Source organism: Pseudophryne corroboree, chromosome 1 (assembly GCF_028390025.1).
Source record: "Pseudophryne corroboree isolate aPseCor3 chromosome 1, aPseCor3.hap2, whole genome shotgun sequence".
Classification (NCBI taxonomy): domain Eukaryota; kingdom Metazoa; phylum Chordata; class Amphibia; order Anura; family Myobatrachidae; genus Pseudophryne; species Pseudophryne corroboree.
Window position 1 is genome coordinate 154,508,850 of NC_086444.1, and position 15,814 is coordinate 154,524,663.

Sequence of the window (15,814 nt, forward strand, 5' to 3'; positions counted from 1 at the left end):
AGTAAGACCATTTTCATTACTGTGTAAGCTGCAAACTTGGTTTCCTTGTTAGTTGCTTTTCATTTTACCCTCGTATGCCTTACTGCCATGTTTTACTTATCGCACAGTGTAATCTATGTAGTGCACCTGTAATGTCAGCCCCTGTGATGGAGTAGTCGTACCTGCTTTCTCCAGACGATGCTTACTGCTTTCAGACCACTCATGATGTCTTCCTCTGGAGCCTGTGGCAGAAGAATAGTAACCCCAATGAGGACCCCACAGATAAAGGAAATGCAAATTGATGGCGACAGCACGTTTATTAAATCGGGGAAAAGAAAAGTCACCTTTTAATGACCTCACATGTCGACTAGCAAGTCAACTGTACTTCAGAAGGCACACTGCGGAACATCACATATCCTTTGCATAATGAGCATAAGTGTTACCACATATCATTTGCATAATGATCATAAGTGTTATCACATATCATTTGCATAATGAGCATAAGTGTTATCACAGAACATAGCAGAAGACTCAAATGTCCTTTATCCAGAAGGGTTCAGGAATGTTCGAGTATACTAACGCGCCACTAGGTGGTGATAGAAACGTAAATAAAAGAAAGTCTTTAACCTTATACACAATCCGGAGAAGTCTGTAAGTATCGGTTTAGACAGATCACGAAAGTCTCATGGTATATAGGAGGGATTTGCGGAAGACTGCAGGTGGTAATTAGCACAGGCCAGTGTAGTAACTGGTTGTGGAGAAGAATATTAAGATTCTGGCATTAGAGTGACAACATGTAGTTAATAGCTGGGCTTTGTAGGGGTAGACAAGAGAACAGTCTGCAGGCAATGTAGGAAATCTTCTATAAGGTGGGGTGTGTGATGTTAGTGTATTAGAATGCTTAATATTTGTAGAGACTCCCTTACTGATCTGTGTAAGCCTGAATCTTCAGTGATGGTCCCTAGGACCAGGGAGATGCTGGGAAGTGGGTGGTCCAGTGTGCAGTGTGCCTGGAGTTGGAGGGAATAAACAGCACAGCAGTGAACTCACATGTCTCTGTGTCCTGATGACTGGATTTACAAACGTATGAACAAAACATGGTGTCAGAAGAAGTTTAACTTGGACTGCTAGTGCTCTCAGAGTGTGAAAGACTCTTGCAGAAGTCTGTGGCTGGGATACTCTGTGTCTGCAAAGCCTGCCGTGTGCTCCTATCTTCAAACAGTGAGTAACCATGGATAAACTAGCTCGTCCAACCGGCATGCTGATGTCTGGTAATTTGTCTGAAAACTGGAAAAGATTTAAGCAAAGGTTTAATATATATCTTGCTGCATGTGGAGCTGATTCAAAGGCTGATGAAACGAAGGCATCCATTTTCCTCCATGTGATAGGAGAGGATGTGCTGGACATTTATAATAGTTTTCAGTTTGCTGAGGGGCAGAATATGGTGCTATCTTCTATAATGCAAAAGTTTGAAGATTACTTTGTGCCAAGGAAAAATGTGACATATGAAAGATACAAGTTTTTCACATGTGATCAGAAGTCTGTAGATGGATTTGATCAGTATGTTACAGAGCTGCAATCACTCAGTAAAACCTGTGAGTATGGTGATTTAAAGGATTCACTGATTAGAGATCGTATTGTCTGTGGAATACCTGATAATGGACTCAGAGAGAGATTGCTGAGAGAGCAAGACCTAACACTAGAAAAGGCAGTGACTATGTGTAGATCTGCAGAAATAACTAGATTTCAAGCCAAAAAGTAACACAAGGAAGCTGATGTGCATGTAGTGCAGAAAACAGCCATGCAAACCTCCATTCTCAAGAATGAAGCAGTCTAAGCCACTGTCTAATAAGGAAATGTGTAGTAGATGTGGAAATGCTCAGAATCCTAAAATGGGGTGGTCTTCAGTATGCCGGCTGTCGGGATCCCGGCACACAGTATACCGGTGCCGGGATCCCGACAGCCGGCATACCGAGACTTATTATCCCTCGTGGGGGTCCACGACCCCCCTGGAGGGAGAACAAAATAGCGTGGCGCGCGTAGCGCGCCACCGTGCCCATAGTGTGGCGAGCACAGCGAGCCCGCAAGAGGCTCATTTGCGCTCGCCACACTGTCGGTAAGCCGGCGGTTGGGCTCCCGGCGCCGGTATGCTGGTTGCCGGGAGCCCGACCGCCGGCATACCGTAGTGAACCCCCTAAAATGTGCCCTGCTTATGGTAAAACCCGCATGACATGTGGTAGACTTAATCACTTTGCCAAATGCTGTAAAATTAAAAGTAAAACAACCAAAGTGCATACTGTTAAACAAGCAGATGAATTCTTTGTGGATTGCATTGAACTTTGCAGTGCAGATAAGATAGAATGGATTGTCCCTTTAACTGTGAACAAGATTTTCATTCCCTTTAAGCTTGATACTGGCGTGCAGGTGAATTTAATATCGTTTCAAGACTATAAGACTTTTAGAGTAAAACCTAAAATTCACCCAGCCAAAGTGAAAGTTACAGGGTACACTGGGGAGGAAATTCCTGTGAAAGGTACATGCTTAGTGACACTGAAATATAAGGGACAACAGTTTAAAACATCTCTACTGATTGTGGATAAAAATGTGCAACCGATTCTAGGATTAAGTTCCTGTGAGAAACTAAGCTTGCTAAAGAAAGTTTTTATGGTGACATCACAAGTAGAAGATGACTGCAAATCGATGTTTACAGAACACAGAGACTTGTTTGAAGGTCTAGGTTGTTTGCCTGGAGAGCATAAAATAAATATAGACACACAAGTTTCTTCAGTGATACACCCCTGTAGAAAAGTGCCGTTTGCGCTGAGAGAAAAACTGAAACAAGAGTTAAATCGCATGGAAGCCTTGGGTGTGATACAGAAAGTTGATGAGCCTACTGAATGGGTAAGCTCCTTAGTAATTGTTGAAAAGAAAAATGGACAACTCAGAATATGTCTAGACCCCAGAGATTTAAACAAAGCTATTAAACGAGAACATTTCAAACTACCAACCAGAGATGAAATCATGTCGCAATTTGCGGGAGCAAAATGGTTCAGTAAATTGGACGCATCTTCAGGATTCTGGCAAATGAAGCTAGATGAGGCCAGCTCAAAGCTTTGTACATTTAATACACCAGAAGGTCGATACAGATTTCTTCAACTACCATATGGAATATTGTCTGCTCCAGAAGTATATTACAAAAAGAAACACATGATTTTTGAACATATTCCAGGTGTTGAAACAATGATGGATGACATTATTGTCTGGGGATCTACAAAGGAAGAACATGATTCTAGATTGAGACAAGTAATGGAACTTGTCAAGAAAGTGAATCTAAAGCTAAACAAGGAAAATGTGAATTTGGCGTGAATACACTTACCTTTATGGGCGACGTGGTCTCGGATCAAGGTGTAAAACCAGACCCAAGGAAAATATCAGCCATAGTGAACATGGAACGTCCTAACAACAAAGACGAGGTCAGAAGATTCCTAGGAATGATTACTTACTTAGGAAAGTTTATTTTGTCAACTCTCTGAACGAACAGCCTCTCTTAGATGGTTGTTGGACAAAGATAACGAGTGGATGTGGTCACATGAACAAGAAGAAAGTTGGCAAAACTTGAAACAGATAATTACAGAGCAACCAGTGCTAAAATTCTTTTATCCTGCGAAAAGAATAAGAATTTCAGCAGATGCTTCGCAATTTGGCCTAGGCTCAGTGCTGTTCCAAGAACATGAGGATACATGGCAACCAGTAATCTATGCATCAAGAGCACTGACAAGTGCTGAAACAAGGTATGCTCAGATAGAAAAAGAACTTCTAGCGATCACATATGCATGTGAGCGATTTCATCAGTTTGTATATGGTCCAACATTTACAGTGGAAACTGACCACAAGCCATTGGTAGCTATCATGACTAAATCATTACATGACTGTCCCATGAGAATTCAACGAATGCTTATCAGACTACAGAAATATGATGTACACTTGCTGTACTGTCCCGGCAAATACATGTACATTGCTGATACACTATCTCGTGCTGTGGACAAAAGTGAAGGTTCCAAAAGTCTGATGGATGAAGAGATAGAAGCCTATGTTAATTTGATCATAGCTTCTCTACCAGTGTCTCTTGCAAGACAAGAACAGATTAGGAAAGAAACTGAGACAGATGACACAATGAAAGTGTTGAAAGATATCATTCTGAAAGGTTGGCCAGCAGAAAAACATGCGTGCCCGCTGTCTATCCATGATTATTGGATGTACCGCAGTAACCTTACAGTTGTCGATGGTATTATTTACAAAGGCAATAGGTTTGTCATACCTGCACGACTAAGAAAAACTATGCTGTACAAGATACATGAAGGCCACTTAGGAGAAGAAAAATGTAAGCGGAGAGCACGTGAAGTTATGTATTGGCCAAGAATGAACCAAGACATAGCACAGACTACAGCTACATGTGAATTATGTCTTACGTATAGATCGAAACAACAAGTCGAGCCACTGAGTCCTCACGCAGTGCCAGAGAGACCTTACCAGAAAGTTGGCACAGATTTGTTTGATTGTAAAGGGAAAACGTACATTGTCGTGACTGATTATTACTCTAACTACCCTGAGGTGAAGACACTACATACAACTACTAGTAAAGCCGTAATCAATTGCATGAAGTCAATCTTTGCAAGGCATGGTGTTCCTATGGAAGTGTTCACGGACAATGGTCCTCAGTTTTCCAGTGCTGAATTTAGAAAATTTGCTGATGAGTGGGAATTTGTCCATACTACATCAAGTCCCCACTATCCACGCTCAAATGGGTTGGTGGAAAGTTCAGTAAAAACTGTAAAGAGTTTCATGAAAAAAGTTCAAGAAGGTAAAGAAGATTTCTACAAAAGTCTTTTAATCTACCGCAGTACACCTTTACAGAATGGTCTTTCTCCTACACAAATGCTGATGGGAAGGAGGATTAGAGCAAATCTCCCGATACATGATGAACTGCTTAATACACATAACTCAGCATTGTTCAGACTGAGTAAGGAACGTCAACAGGCGAAACAGAAACTGTTCCATGACAGGCGAGCAAAACGCTTATCTGATCTAAAATCGGGTGACCAAGTCCGTCTCAGAGATCACGAGAAAGGTATTTGGGTACAGAAAGGTATTGTGCAAGCACAAGTAGTACCAAGATCTTATACTGTACATACAGAGCATGGAACGGAAGTAAGAAGAAATTGGGTGGATTTAAGATCTCAACCTAACCATAATGAAGACAACATGACTGAAGAATACCCTTCATCTGACATGTATGATTATCCTCATAATGGTGAACAAACCACGATTCTAGAAAGGTCCAACATGGTCGATGAAACGCAGACTGTGTATGAAAGACCCAAAAGGGAAATACGCAGACCTGAGAGACTCATTGAAACGTGTTAGATGATGTTCTTAATATGACGTTGTTAATTGTTGCATTGAAGCGTATAGGGCTTATCTTTAAAGAAAAGAGGATGTGATGTTAGTGTATTAGAATGCTTAATATTTGTAGACACTCCCTTACTGATCTGTGTAAGCCTGAATCTTCAGTGATGGTCCCTAGGACCAGGGAGATGCTGGGAAGTGGGTGGTCCAGTGTGCAGTGTGCCTGGAGTTGGAGGGAATAAACAGCACAGCAGTGAACTCACATGTCTCTGTGTCCTGATGACTGGATTTACAAACGTATGAACAAAACAGGGTGTAAGCTCGGGAGCTACCCCTTGCAGGGTCCCTAAAGAGACAGAGGCTGACTGGATTCGTGTTGAATGCACCCCTCACTAAGGGACTTGTCTCTTAGGCAAAGTGTCTCTCTTTAATTATAGTTTTGGAGAACTGGGCACATGGAGGACACCTGGCTCCTTTAAGTGGATGGCAGTGGCAGCGCAGCTGCGGCTGCTGTGAGACTCCGGTGCTGCTGCGGCTGTTATGATCCCCCTTGGCAAGGTAGACATGGGAGGGCTATCAATATTAAAGAGTACCTGGTCTTTTGAGTGCTCCGACAATGGTGAGCGACGTGGAACTCTGCCCCTGCAAGATGCTGGCACTCTCTCTCTGATCAGGAGCAGCCGTGTCCTGCTCATTCACCGCTCCTTGATCCTGGCACTCTCAGTGGCAGTAGCGGCTTTCCTCCTGGCGCGGTGGTCACACCTCCTCCAATCGCACTGCGGCTCTCCCTCTGTGCTGCACCCGGTGGCGGTGATCAACGGTCCTCTCTCTGTCGGCCCCGGACTGCTTACAGCGCGGCCGCAGCTCTCCTCTCTGTGGCGGGCAGGCAAGCAGTCGCGATCGGGTCCCGGCCCATTGCTTTTCCAACTTTCTGTAAATAAAATGTATTTGCATAATGAGCAGTAGACCTTTGGGAATGATTTTGTGGGAGTGGCATTTTTCAAGCGTTACCACCTCCCACCAAATCCTATTTTCCTTCACGAGAACTTTTTCTAATTTCTTAGTGACACTTTCAAGACTTTCGTCTACTAAAGTGACTAATTCTCCATTGTCCATAAAGACATAATCAAATGTTGCTTTACGACTCTCTCAGATTTTAAACATGTTGACAGCGGATGTACGATCGCTATACACCATTATTAATCATAACGATGGTCTATTAGCATTAGGTCACGCATTAGAAAAAAGCTCTATGAACACAAACCTTAAAAATTGGATAAAGGAGGGGGTCAGGTTTATCCTAGAGAACAATTATTTTACTTTCAATAGTAGATTTTATTTACAAAAAGTTGGAACAGCAATGGGCACCAGGTACGCCCCAAGCTATGCGAACATCTTCATGGGACAGTGGGAAGAAGAAACCATATGGGACCACTGTCCATTTGGGGCAAACCTGGTGACCTGGAAAAGGTACATCAACGATGTATTCTTTATCTGGAAGGGTGATGAAGAAACCTTGAATGATTTCTTCATATACCTTAATACGAATACCAAGAACATCCAATTTTTGCTTGAAAGTAGCAGGCAGACCATTAATTTCCTTGATATCACAGTATCAGCAGATGAGAATGGCCTGAACACCAAAAACTTCACCAAACCAACAGATTCGGGAACTTATATCAATGTTACCAGCTGTCATCATCCCAATTGGTTGGACTCGATCCCAGGAGGCCAGTTCAGGCGCTTAAGACGTAACTGTATGAAATCTGAAGTCTTTAAGGAACAAGCGAAAGAGTTACAAAAGAAATTCGAAATATCAGGATACGATTCCGAAAAGGTCGCTAGTTCATTGATGGCGGTATCAGATATGGACAGGAAGGATCTGTTGGTAACTAAGGAAAAAAATTCCGACATTAGAAGGTACGATTGGTCCTTCGTTACTTCATTCACTAGTCAGTATAAAACTTTGGAAGGATCGCTCAATAGGCATTGGAAGATCTTACGAAAAGATCCAGTCATAGTGGGCCTTTTACCAGCTAGGCCCAAATGCATTTTTAAAAGAGCACCAAACATCTAAACCAGTTTGGTGAAGAGTACACAACCAGGCACAAAGAAGATGAATAGTATCAAGTCTAAAGGTTTTTTCCGATGCGGCAGTTGTCTGGGTTGTAAAGGTATTAAAGGGTCAGGCAGCAAAATAACCGAAGTAGCCATCAACAAGACTAAATTTAAAATAATAGATTTCGTTACCTGTAACACCAGTAATGTCATCTACGCAATCGAGTGCGATTGCGGGCTCTGGTATATCGGAAGAACTTTCCGACCGCTTAAAATAAGGCTGGGGGAACACCTCAGGAATATTACAAAATCCCTTACTACTCACGCCCTATCAGAACATTTCCGTGTTGTTCATCAAAGTAATTGCGGTGCAATTAAACAGTTCTGTGGTATAAGACACATCAAAGGCGACTTGAGACGCAAAGACATTGCGACACAGTTAGCAAAAGTGGAAATGAGAGCAATATATGAACTAGGGACACTGAAACCAGAGGGTCTAAACTGTGACTTCGAAATTAAATGGTTTTTATGAAAAGTGTTCCACTGTTTAATTAATTTGAAAAATTTTTTATCTTGCTTTTATATATTATATCTTTCTTTTTAAATTTGCTATTTTTAAGATTTTATATAGGTCTGAACTTGATTACGTGTATATAATCAGGTCTCATTTTTTTACTCTATTGAAATTTTCTTCATATAGATCTTTTTAAGGTCATACATACATGTTTGTGGTGATAAATAATTGATATTATGTCTTTTTTCTATTTAGGGATCAGTTTCCTACTATATGTAATAAGGAGACTTATTTAGCTATGTTTACATTCGTCACCGGAAGTGACATTACGCTACTTGAGGGAAGGACACTGACTAGTTCTTAAGAATAAACGTCACCGGAAGTGATGCGACACCACTCGATAAACATAAAATTCTAATTATGACTGGACCTTAAGTTTGGACTCAGTATGCCTCGTTTAGGATATCATCATGAGAGATCTTACATTTGTTGTACAGAAGGTCGAAAAAGAGGACTGAGTTCGGGACATTGGAAGATTCCGCAACCGTAAGTGCACGGCGGTTGCCATGACAACGTGGGAATCCGGAAATGCAGCGTGCAGCGAAGGACCAAGATACTTGGTTAGATAATCAACTGTATAGGGTCCAGCTGCTTTAGCTGCAAAACGATTGGTTGAGAACCATTTAACAGATTTCTTCAGCAGCACACTAAGTCACTTTGCACCTTGATAAAGACCTCTGTAAGAGGGCGAACTGACCATTCCAGTACAGCATGGCACAGGGGATTCCCGGGTTTCCCTGCACCATTTAAACCGGCAAGCTGGCTTTGAACTGTGCTTACAGTTCTACACATCTGGTAATTCCCCACTACCCCCCATACAGTCTCCTTCTTATGCTGCTATTACAAATGCTGCTACCATATCTGTTGTTATGTACTTAATGCTGGATGGTTTTTAGTGTTTCATTATTGTGTTTTATATGTGCCCCATTAAAACTGTACTTTACCATATGCACATTTTCTCTCTCTCTCGTATATGGCATCCATATGAGTTTCCAAATAACTCCGGTATTGCTTGAATTGTGAACTTACTGTGGAGCGCAGGATAAGTCCCCTTCATTATTTTTCTCAATGCATGGTTCTGAACTCTCCTAATATATTTGTCTCCCCAAATATGTGTCATTTCTTCACCTTTTGAGAGAATTTATTAATAAAGACAACTTCAAGCAAAATATATTTAAAAAATAAATATCTATTTTTATTTTAAGTAAAATTTAGTCTGTTTTTGTCTACTTCTTCGTATTCGTCTTCTGATTATTATTATTATTATTATGTAATTATTAATGTTATTATTTACTCTGCATTCTAAAATAGGGAATTTCAGACTAAGATTGGTCCAGTAATCTTACAAACTTGTCCTGTAAGAAGAACAAGATGACGGGAGCATCATGACTCATGAAGAGTCATCCTTCAGTACTCAGGAGAGGAAAAATCCCCTTGTGGAGGAAACTTCTGGGGACACATGGCTAAAGGACTGCCCGTCCCTCTAGGCAAGAGACTTTGCAGAGTTTGCCCAGACCACCTGCCCACCAACTAGCCTTGCCTAACCCAGTGATCCCTTCTGTCACCTTAAATCTGCTATTTTGACCTATTTACCCGGCCGGAGAAAAACGCACCTATACGTTAATGGTGAGAGAGTGAAAAAATAGAGCAAGGGATGAGTGGAAGTCATTTCTGACGCTAACAGGGATTACAACTGTACAAATGTAGCCATTCTCATCGTGGCTACATCTTACGGTGATTGCGCCTTGTTAGGCGCGACCGCACCTCATACGTCTGGACGTCTAAAACGTGTGTGTGCCCCATTCGCATGGTTGGGAGTGGCAAATGCCGCAGCTCGGCACGGCTAGGCACAGACGTGCATAACTGCATCGATGGTGCACATTTCCCTCAGATGTTGCCATGATCAGCATGGCTATATCTGTATATAGTATTGGATAAAAACAAAAGTAATGATTAAAGCACAATATAATTCTCTTACATCTCTGCACATTAATAAAAATGGATCAGCCTGCAACACTGGCACACTGGGATTTAGGCAGGCAGAGAGAGAGAGTAAAGGATGAAATTTTCAACTTTATATGCTCACCAAACAACTCCAAGGAGATGTCATAGGTGCAGCCGCACATAAAGGATTTCATTAGGAACATTATAGGCCCATCTAGACAGCGGTCTTCAAATATCTCCAATGGCCCATTTGCAGCCGCTTGTGGATGTAAACTAACGGCACTGTCCCAGTAGGTGTGAGATTTAGCTTTTATCCAATACTATGCTATCCCCAAGGTCATAAGTCATATATTATAATAGTCATGCTAAAAGTCTGCCGACGATTCCAACTAAGCTGCTCTTATCTTTGTCCAGTCACTAACCTTCTAACAGTTTGCTATGCCGTGCCAGACCTCTGAAAGCATATGCAAGAGACAGCAACAGCACAGCCCTGATACAGGCAGTTGCCAATATGACAGAGGTTCCCAAACTGTGTGCCGTGGCACCCTGGGGTGCCTCGGGACACTTGCAGGGGTGCCCTGGGTTGGTGGTCCAGGACCAATTCAAATTATTCATGGTCAATATAATAGGCAAAACCAGTGCTGGTGGCTGCCAGTCATAAAATATGTGTCCAAACAGAAGCAAATCTTGTCCCTCACCACACAACTGACCCTAAGTATGACATATAAACGTGATCTACTTAATGTAATATTTCTTTCTAAATTTCTCAATAAGAAATTTTTGGCCTAGGGGTGCCGTGAATTTTTTTTTTTATATTCTAGGGCGCCGTGATTCAAAAAAGTTTGGAAACCACTGCATTATGACATCACAGCATGACCTCACACACCCCACCAGACCAGCTAAGACTGGTTATTTCTGGATGGAGGCCCTTATCTTTTACATTACTGACCTAAGGGAAATGTGATTTCACTTATTATTTAAAACTATAACATGAAAAAAAACATTATTACTACCATTTGCCCGCAGTTTTGCTCGCTTAGTGGCATCTAATATTGTGATGTATATTTTATATTGTACACATAGGGCCTGATTCAGGTTGGATCGCAATGCAATAAGTGATCCAACGGCAAAAATTGCTAAGAGGATGCAGGCTCATGCGCAGGGCCCATCCTGCACATGTGCCCACATTTTTTGCGGAGCCCTGCAGAAAATGCGATCGCCTCTGCCTATCAATGAGGAAGAGACAGTCGCGGGGCGGGGGTGCGGCAATGCTTAATATCCAAGGCAGAGATGGGTTGTTGCAGGGATGAGGCTTCAAAACAGGGGCGTCAATGGAGAAACAGGGGCGTGGTCAGGCGACTGCGTGACATTACATGCAGCCGTTGCAATCATAAAAATGGCGGCGGGCCTCCTGTGGGTGCCTGACATGTGGGGCGGACTACAGGCAGAGACGGTTACGGGGCGGCAATGCTTCATTTCCAAGGCGGAGATGGAGCATTGCGGGGTTAAGGCTTCAAAACAGGGACGGCAACGTAGAGAGAGGAGGCGTAGTTGGGGCAGCTGCGTGACATCAAACACAGCCAATGCGATCACAAAAATGGCTACAGGCACCTGACATTCGGGGCGGACTCGCCCTGTGCTGGGTGTCCCCCTCATGTCAGAGAATCTGATCGTAGATGTGCTAAATTTAGCATATCTATGATCAGGTCTGAATCACCCCCATGAAACAAAAAAAAAGCCCAAATTATGTGATTTTAGTTTTGTTTGTCAATTTTTGAGAAACAAAAAAACCAAACCAGTCATGGCAGTTTGGCAAAAAATACAAAGCCAGATGATGAATCAGGGCCAAATCCAGCAAAAATGGCCCTGTGCACATCTCTAGTAATATTCACAGATCACATTGAGATTGCTAGCATTGTATGCTTAGGTATGTGCTGATATGAGACATTCCCTTTAACTCCTGTTTGGGGTATTCAGAGTTTATTGAATTATATCTGTAGTTTAGCTGGTCATTCAAAACTTTGGATCAGTGCTACCATATGGTCCCTACTGGTTTGCACATGTGCACTGATGTTGCTTGCTGACTGGTAGCTACATTAGAAGTTGTTGCATTCCACCAGAGGAGCTAGCTGCATATATCCAGTTTTGTGTTCCACATGAGATGCACAGTTCGGGAGTATCAGTGCCACGTTTTACACATGGTACCCTGAGGTTACCGATTATGTGACTTAAGTGTTGAACAGTGTAATGTTTTTTGTTTTTTTTTGTTGCGCTTTGACCTTTGGCACAGTCCTTTGTGAGGAAGATAAAATATGACAGCAGCCATCCTGTTGCAAAGTGGATAACGGAGGCCTTGACAGCTATGTTGGTGTTAGACATGCGTCCGGTATCCGCCATTAGTTCAGTGGGACTTAGAGAATTGATGGCGGTAGTGTGTCCCTGGTACCAAATCCCATCTAGGTTCCACTTCACTAGGCAGGCGATACCAAGAATGTACAGAGACGTCAGAAAAAGTGTCCTCAGTGTCCTAAAAAATGCAGTTGTACCTACTGTCTGCTTAACTACGGACATGTGGAACAGGGCAGACTAAGGACTATATGACTGTGACAGCCTACTGGGTAGATGTATTGCCTCCCACAGCAACAACAGCAGCGGCACAAGTAGCAGCATCTCACAAACGCCAACTCATTCCTAGCAGGCTACGCTATGTATCACCGTTTTCCGTAAGAGGCACACTGCTGACATCCGCTTACGGAAACTGAAAGACATCATTGCACAATGGCTTACCCCAATTAGACTCTCCTGGCGATTTGTGATTTCGGACAACGCCACCAATATTGTGCGTGCATGACATCTGGGCAAATTCCAGCGCATCCCATGTTTTACACATAAAATTAATTTAATGGTGCATAATTTTTTGAAAAATGACAGGGGCGTGCAGGAGATGCTGTCGGTGGCCAAAAAAATTGCGGACCACTTTCGACATTCAGCCACTGCGTGCCGAAGACTGGAGTGGCAGCAAACATTCCAGAACCTGCCCTGCCATCACCTGAAGCAAGAGGTGGTAACGATGTGGAATTCAACACTCTATATCAGTGTTTTTCAACCACTGTGCCATGGCACACTAGTTTGCCCTGATCAGTCTCCAGGTGTGCCTCCATAGAACCACAGCCAGGCATTGTTTTGCTGCTACTGAATCCCTGGAACGATCAATACCGGTGGGTTTAGTGGTTGCAGAGCCAGTTCTTATTTTGGGCCCAGGCCTTGTTGGACTCTTCTGGCTTTCTCAGATGTGGCTCTGGCGTTACCTATGGAGAAGCTGCGACATGACATCCTAGGACACACAACTGCACCATGCATCACCATTGTATTTGAATGTGCCATGGCAATATTTAAATCTTGTTCAGTGTGCCGCGAGTTGTAAAAGGTTAAAAATCTCTGCTCTATATGCTTCAGAGGATGGAGGAGCAGCAAAAGGCTATTCAAGCCTATACATCCAGCTACGATATAGGCAAGGAGGGGGAATGTACCTGACTCAAGCGCAGTGGAGAATGATTTCCGTCTTGTGCAAGGTTCTCCAACCCTTCGAATTTGCCACATGTGAAGTCAGTTCAGATACTGCCAGCTTGAGTCAGATAAATCCCCTAATCAGGCTTTTGCAGAAGCAGCTGGAGAAATTGAAAGAGGAGCTAAGATGGAGCGATTCCGCAAAGTATGTGGGACTTGTGGATGAAGCCCTTCATTCGCTTTGCCAGGATTCAAAGGTGGTCAATCTGTTGAAATCAGTGCACTACATTTTGACCACCATGCTCGATCCTAGGTTTAAAGCCTACGTTGTATCTCTCTTTCCAGCAGACACAAGTCTGCAGAGGTTCAAAGACCTGCTGGTGAGAAAATTGTCAACTCAAGCAGAACCTGACCCTTCAACAGGTCCTCCTTCATTTTCTCCTGCAACTGGGGCTGCGAGGAAAAGGATAAGATTTCCTAGCCCACCCGCTGGCGGTGATGCAGGGCAGTCAGGAGCGAGTGCTGACATCTGGTCTGGACCGAAGGACCTGCCAACGATTACTGACATGTCTACTGTCACTGCATATGATTCTGTCACCATTGAAAGAATGGTGGAGGATTATATGAGTGACAGCATCCAAGTAGCCATGTCAGACAGTCCGTATGTATACTGGCAGGAAAAAGAGGCAATTTGGATGCCCTTGCACAAACTGGCTTTATTTAACCTAAGTTGCCCCCCCTTCAGTGTGTACTCCGAAAGAGTGTTTAGTGCAGCCGGTAACCTTGTCAGCGATCGGCGTAAGAGGTTACTTCCACAAAATGTGGAGAATATGATGTTCATCAAAATGAATTATAAATTCTTCCGGGAAGACCTTTACCAACAATTGCCTCCAGAAAGTACACAGGGACCTGTGATGGTGGATTACAGTGGGGATGAATTAGTACTCTGTGAGGAGGAGGAGGATGTACACACTGAAAGGGGTGAGGAATCGGAGGATGAGAATGAGGTCGACATCTTGCCTCTGTAGAGCCAGTTTGTGCAAGGAGAGATTGATTGCTTCCTTTTTGGTGGGGGCCTAAACCAACCAGTAATTTCAGCCACAGTCGTGTGGCAGACCCTGTCGCTGAAATTATTGGTTTGTTAAAGTGTGCATGTCCTGTTTATACAACATAAGGGTGGGTGGGAGGGCCCAAGGACAATTCCATCTTGCACCTCTTTTTCTTCTTTGCATCATGTGCTCTTTGGGGACTAGTTTTTTAAAGTGCCATCCTGTTTGACACTGCCATAAAACTCCAGGGGTACTGCCGTATAAGTCCAGTCCAGTGGTTCTGTCTTGTGCTGCATCAGTCCAGTGGTGATGTCTTGTGCTGCCATAAGTCCAGTGGTAGTGTCCTGTGCTGTATATTATTTACTCCAAATAAAAGGGTTATATACATTAGTTACACTGGCGTACTGTATCTATAATGGGTGCAGTGTGTGCGGTGCACATGGGCCCCTGGGTCCAGAGGGGGCCCACACCACACACTGCACCCATTTCTTCTATACTTACCTTTCCGGCGTCCATTGGTGACTGTGTGTGGGCCCCCTCCTCTCCTGTAGCCGTCACCGCCGCTGCTAGCGCACTGAGCACTAGAGACTCTGGCACAGTGCAAACGCATAGTCGCCACCCACGGGGGAGTGTATTTTTGCTTTGCAGAAGTGCGAACGCCTGTGCAGCGGCGCGGCAGCAAACACATTTGCTGATGATGATTACAGCGACGAGTGACACGGTAATGACATCAGATACCCACCCAGCAAACGCCCGGCCACGCCTGCGTTTTTCCAAACACTCCCAGAAAACGGTCAGTTGACACCCAGAAACTTCCACTTCCTGTCAATCTTCTTGTGTTTGGCTGTGCGATTGGAATCGTCGCTAGAACCAGTGCAAAACCACAAAGGACTTCGTACCCGTATGATGCGCGTGTGCATTGCGGTGCATACGCATGTGCAGATTAGCTGTTTTTTTCACTGATCGCTACGCAGCGAACAACGAAAGCTAGTGATCAACTCGGAATGAGGGCCATTATTCTGTTGGTATAAACATACTTGCCTACACTCCCTCATTCTGCAGGAGACTTCCTGAAATAGAAGCAATCTCCCTGACTCCCTTAATAGTCCCGCAATCTCCCTGATTGCACCTTAACCCCATTGTGCAGCTGTTACATTCTTGGGGGGAAAAATAAATCACAGATACATACATTCAAATGGGAACATCAGTGCCATTTACCTGCATTGATTATAAGACACAATGATCCCTATGGCTACATGCATTTTAAATAAAGTTTCTCGTGGCCACTTACAGTCAG

At 43.5% G+C, this 15,814-nt stretch overlaps 1 long non-coding RNA gene across 1 annotated transcript in view; it reads left to right on the top strand.

Moving 5' to 3' along the window:
* The window catches only part of LOC135005016 (uncharacterized), a 35,176-nt gene extending 25,949 nt beyond the window's left edge, over positions 1 to 9,227 (top strand). Inside the window, exon 4 of the long non-coding RNA XR_010206080.1 lies at positions 8,213 to 9,227. This is a non-coding gene — a long non-coding RNA (uncharacterized LOC135005016). The remainder of the gene's footprint in view (positions 1 to 8,212) is intronic.
* The last annotated feature ends 6,587 nt before the right edge of the window (positions 9,228 to 15,814 follow it).